Source organism: Pteropus vampyrus, unplaced genomic scaffold (assembly GCF_000151845.1).
Source record: "Pteropus vampyrus isolate Shadow unplaced genomic scaffold, Pvam_2.0 Scaffold138, whole genome shotgun sequence".
Taxonomy (NCBI): Eukaryota; Metazoa; Chordata; class Mammalia; order Chiroptera; family Pteropodidae; genus Pteropus; species Pteropus vampyrus.
Window position 1 is genome coordinate 720,279 of NW_011888919.1, and position 5,406 is coordinate 725,684.

Consider the following 5,406-nt stretch of genomic DNA (forward strand, 5'->3'; position numbering starts at 1 on the left):
GGAGCGGCTGCAAACACAGATGAAATTTTGCACGTTTGATCACCGCTCACCTCCTGCTGTGCGGCCCGGTTCCTAACTGACCACGGACTGGTACCAGTCAATGGCCCAAGGGTTGGGGACTCCTGTGTTTAGTTTACAAAACAAACAACCCTGTCTATGGCCATGCCACCCTGAACAAGCCTGATTCTGTCTGATCTCGGAAGATAAGCAATGTCAGGCCTGGTTAGTACTTGGATGGGAGACCACCTAGGAAGACCAGGTGTTGTAGGAGTAAAAAATAAAAAATAAGAGATTGTAAGCTGACAAGGTCCTTGCGATCTGTGAGGTCAAGCAAGGGTTGCCTTGTCTAAAAATAAAACAAAACAAAACAAAACACCCTGATGGGAAGATTTATCTTGCTCATGAACGTAAATCTAGGCAAGGCTCAGTGAGGACAGCTCATCTCTGCTCCACGTGGCATCAGCTGGAGCAGCTTAAAGGCCGTGTGCCGGAATGATCTGAAGCTTCCTCACCCACCTGCCTGGCAGTTGAAGCTGTCTGTCAGCCTCACCTGGAGGCTGTGGCTCGAATATCTACATGTCACCTTTCCATATGGCTGATTAGGCTTCCTCACATCATGTCAGCTGGATCCCGAGGAAAAGAGAGAGGGTGCAGGGTTACAGGCAGAAGCCGCGTCTCCTTTGTGACCTAGCCTTGGAAGTCATACAGTGTCATTTCCATCCCATTTGTTACATAAAAGGCAATAGCAAAGCCCTGACCAGCTTCCTCCCACTCTGCCTATGAGCAGCACTGTGGAGGTGGAGTTGACTGGCCTTGGGATACTGGAAAAAAAATGTTTGTCTTGTCAACAGGGAACTAGAGTTTGGCAACAAAATCCCATACCTGTGCTCACAGCCAATTCTGATAAGCTTTCACTATCTCTGGTTACTTTCTCCTGTACATCTGCTCAGCTGCTGATGTTCACCTTTGTGTGACTCACCCTCCCTACTGCCCACGACTGGGAGAAATCGCTCCAAACCTCTCTGCAGCTACCTCTAGTGATCTGATTTTATCTCTACTCTCCCTTCCCCTGACTCTGACGCTTCACACTACGGGTTTATAAAGGCCAGCTGGCATTCTTGGAACACTGCCAGGGGCTGAAAATCCCTCCAAACCGAAGCCAAGGCCAACCTGGAGTCAGGTGATGGAAACAAACAGCGTGAATCCTGAGCAGTGTGCCCGGGGTCTGTGCCAAGCGCTGTACTGAGCCCTTTGCACACTGGCTCTTTTTGAAACCGTGACAGCCCCAGTGGTGACCGCCATTATTTTCCTGTAGTGGAGCAGTTACAATCCCTGGCTCTGGAAAGAGCCTGCCTGCATTCAGATCTTGCCAGTTTTCTGAACTTGGGCAAGTTACTTCACTTCTCTGTGACTTGGAGAGTCGTTTCTGAAAAATTCATTCGATAAAAAATAATCTCCCCTGTGATAGGTTGGATTATTACTTCCGAATCTCCACTCCCTCCATGTTATAGAACTATACATCCGTGACTTTTTCATGTGACTTTAGAGACGCTCCTGAGTCAGCCGAATACATCCCCAGCCCATTGATGTTGGCCTTGGTCATGTGACTTCCTTTGGCCAATGAGATGGGAAAGACACTTTTCATCGTGTGTGTGTGTGTGTGTGTGAGCACACACACGCAAAAGAAACACCCAAACTTCATGTGCCCCCTGAAGGAAGGATGCAGCACCTATGCAATATTTTCACCAGAATAACTAAACCCGAAATTGATTAAGCTTCCAGATGTAACTATAGTTTACAAGAAATACAGTGAACAGAGGAACAAGTTAAATGACACCATAAAAACACAGTCAGCCAGAGATAGACTGTAGGAAACTCTAGACCAGCATCGTCCAATAGAACATTCTATGATGATTCAAATGTTCTGTATCTGTGCTGGCCTGTATGGTGGTCACTGGCCACGAGTGCCTATTGAGCACTTGAAATGTGCTTATCGTGATCGAGGACTCAGCTATTTTTCTTTTTCTATTGAGGTGAAATTCACATCACATAAAATTAAGCGTTTTAAAGTGTATGAGTCAGTAACATTTAGTACATCCGTGATATTGTGCAACTGCCACCTGTATCTAGTTCCAAAACATTTTCTTCACTCCAAAAGAAAACCCAGGTCACTCCCTATCCCTTCAGCTTCTGGCAACCACCAACCTACTTTTTGTCTCTATGGATTACCTATTTTATATTTCATATAAATGGAATCATACAATAAGTGACCTTTTGTGCTTGGCTTCTTGCACTCAGCATAACGTTTGCAAATTCATGCAATCAACTACCTTGTAGCAAGGATCAGTACTTCATTTCTTTCTGTGGCTGAATATTATTCCATTGCATGGACCGATCACGGTTTGTTTATCCTTTCATTGGTTGACAGACGTTTGGGTTGTTTCCACCTTTCAGTTATTGTGAACGATGCTGCTACGGACATTCGTGTACAAGCGTTTGTTGGAACACTTGTTTTTGGTTCTTGGGGGTGCATGCCTAGGAGTGGAATTGCTTTTTGAGCTGCCAGACTGTTTCCACAGAGGCTGAATGATTTTATATTCCCACCAGCAATGAATGAGTGTTCCCTAGAATTAAGTGTCCACAGGTCAATCTACCCCCCTCTCCTCCATTCATGGGACCAGGAGTTACAGAACGTACAGAACTTCTCAGCCTTGTGGGATTAAAGTGTCTCTACCTCTTTCCTCCTCTTTGAATTGATCATAAAAGGCCGCCTTCTGTCCTTCCAGTTTACTGAGTGCCTGCTCTTGAAGGATGGCGGTGTGTCCCAGGAATTGGGGGAGGGGATTGTCCCATCACAATTGGGACAGGCTAGTAGTTAAGAACACATGTTTTGGAGATTGGAAGACTTTGGTCAACTCCAGGCTCTGCCATTTACATGTCGTATGACTCTGGGAAAGTCACGTGGTGTCTTGATGACTCAGTTCCCCTCATCTGTACGGTAGGTATCATCATAGTCCCCTCATCATAGAGACCATGGTATAGATTTAATTAGGTCAGGCATGTGAGTGTTTAGCACAGCACCTGTCACCTGGTGAGTCTGAAATATTGTCATTCATTCATTCATTCATTCACTTTCTCATTCGTTGGAGCATTTATGATGCTTCTATCCTCTGTCCGATGGAGGGGACACAGAACTTCATCAGAACCGCCTCTGTGGGCTAAGGGATCCCAGCCTAGAGGGTGGACAGACAAGGCTCAGACAGGCACTTTGACTACCCATATGTCCACATGCGTACATGTCCATGTGTGTATCGATGTCACACACAGGTGTCACATATCAGGCTGCCGTTAGCACACAAGTCAATATCAACCCCCGTGGATTCTGACAGTACACGTGTCGGGGCACACCATAATATCAAGCAGGCCGCCTTGGCGTTAGCATGCTGTTAACCCTGGCACCTGGATGCCTTTCAGAGCACACACTGATAGTGACACAGGTGTCTGTCTGGGTTCTGTAAATAAAGGCACTTGTCATCAATAAAACACCCTGAAGCTCGAAGTCATGTCTATGTAAAACACATGCATGGCATGGTTCCCCGTGCCGTTACCGAGGTAAATGCTGACATTGGCGCTGCCCTAGACAGCGGCTTGTCGGATTCTGCGGCCCAGGTTCCCAGCTCGCGTCCTCAGCGCTTTGGCTCCCCCTGTAGGGGAATCTCTCACTCGGCTGCGGGAGGCCCCGCCCCTCGCTCGAGCTGAGTGAACGGGTCTCCGTACCTGCTGCCGCCTGGGGCAGGTGTACGCACATCTGTCGGCTTCTGGCAACTGGAGGCCGAGCCAGGGACTCCTGGCTTCTTGCCATGCGCTGCGCAGCCCTGACGTGGAGGGGTTTCCTGAGTCCTGCCGCGGTTTGCGTTGTGCAGGAAGAATCTGCTAAAGATCATCAGTCACCGATCATCGATCAGAGGCTACAGCTGCTCCCATTTTACATAAAGACAGCAAGAATTTTGCACCCTAAACAGTCTCTTAATTTTCCAGGAAAGCAGCGACATACGACTCAAAGGGAGAATGCCACTCTGTTTGGGGCAGAAGTTGGTACTGGGAGACGTTCACGGTGTCAGAGGATTGTATCACCACCGTCTCTGCTCCTCATGGTATTTGAATCCCACACAATCCAGCAGGTCACGCTGTTTTGGCTTCTCTCCTAATCTACATAGACACCCGAATGTTCTCATTTAGCCCTTATTTCCACTTGTCAACTATAAATGGAAATAGACGTTTGACTGAATATTGTCTTATTCACCTTAAATCTCAACTTATAATTTATTACAAGCAAGAACACCTGGCTCTGTTCTGTCTGTGAGCATCGACCTCATGGAACACCTCTTCTTTATTATAAATTATCGCCTCAGCATCAGGCACCCACAAGTTCAAGACTCAAATAATGTAAAGGAGAGATGGTTGTCTAACTTACCTGACCTGACACGGGCTGTTTTAGTCATCTTCATTTACCCCACTGTGCTGTGAATAGCCCACATTTCACTGCTGAAATATCAATGTGTTTTATTCCAGGAGCCATCTTGAAGCCAGCTGGGCTGTAACATCCTATATGCCACACACACACACGCCACCTTTTTATAGATCCAAACACCTCCTCCGTGCTTAGACACCCACGTCTGGTAAAGGACTGTAGACTATTTTTGTTTTGCTTCTTCTCTATATCACAGAGAATGTGTTACCATGACTTCTAAATTAGAGTTTATTTATACACAGGTACAGGTGGGTTATACTGAGTATAAACTTTATTTCATGATACTAAAAGGAATATTGTAAAAGATTTATTATTTTTTAAAATGTGGGGTACTGGATTGACTAGAGTTGAGAACAGAAAGTCTAAGCCTAGGGTTCCCAAGTATGACCTGCCAGCCCCTGTGGGTCTCTGAGATGCTTTCATGGGGTCCACAAGGTCAAAACTCTTCTCATAATAATACCAAGAGGTTATTTGCCTTTTTCTTTTTTTTTTTTCAGTGTAAAGTGAAGTTTTCCAGAGGCCACATGATGTGTGTTGATGTCAATTGCTCTAATATTAAAATCAGACGGATTTGTTATTGCTATTTTAAATGACTAAATAAATAAAACTTTATTTAGTCATTTAAAATAGCAATAACAAATCCGTCTGATTTTAAAAATTAAAATCAATTTAATTTTAAAAATTAAAACTTTTCTCAGTCTAAATTTATATAAGGTTAATATGAATAGCTATCTCGTGGTACTGGTGCGATGCCCTACTGGCGAGAAGAGCCAATAGATTAATTTTCAGGCATGTGAGCCATTTGTTAAACCTTCGAAGTGAGCCACAGAATCACTATTGCATGGGATTACTTATCCTTCAGAGAGCTGATTTAC

At 45.2% G+C, this 5,406-nt stretch overlaps 1 pseudogene; it reads left to right on the top strand.

Annotated features, from left to right (window-relative positions):
* The first annotated feature begins 152 nt into the window (after positions 1–152).
* Positions 153–271, top strand: LOC111744682 (annotated as a pseudogene).
* Positions 272–5,406: the final 5,135 nt, after the last annotated feature.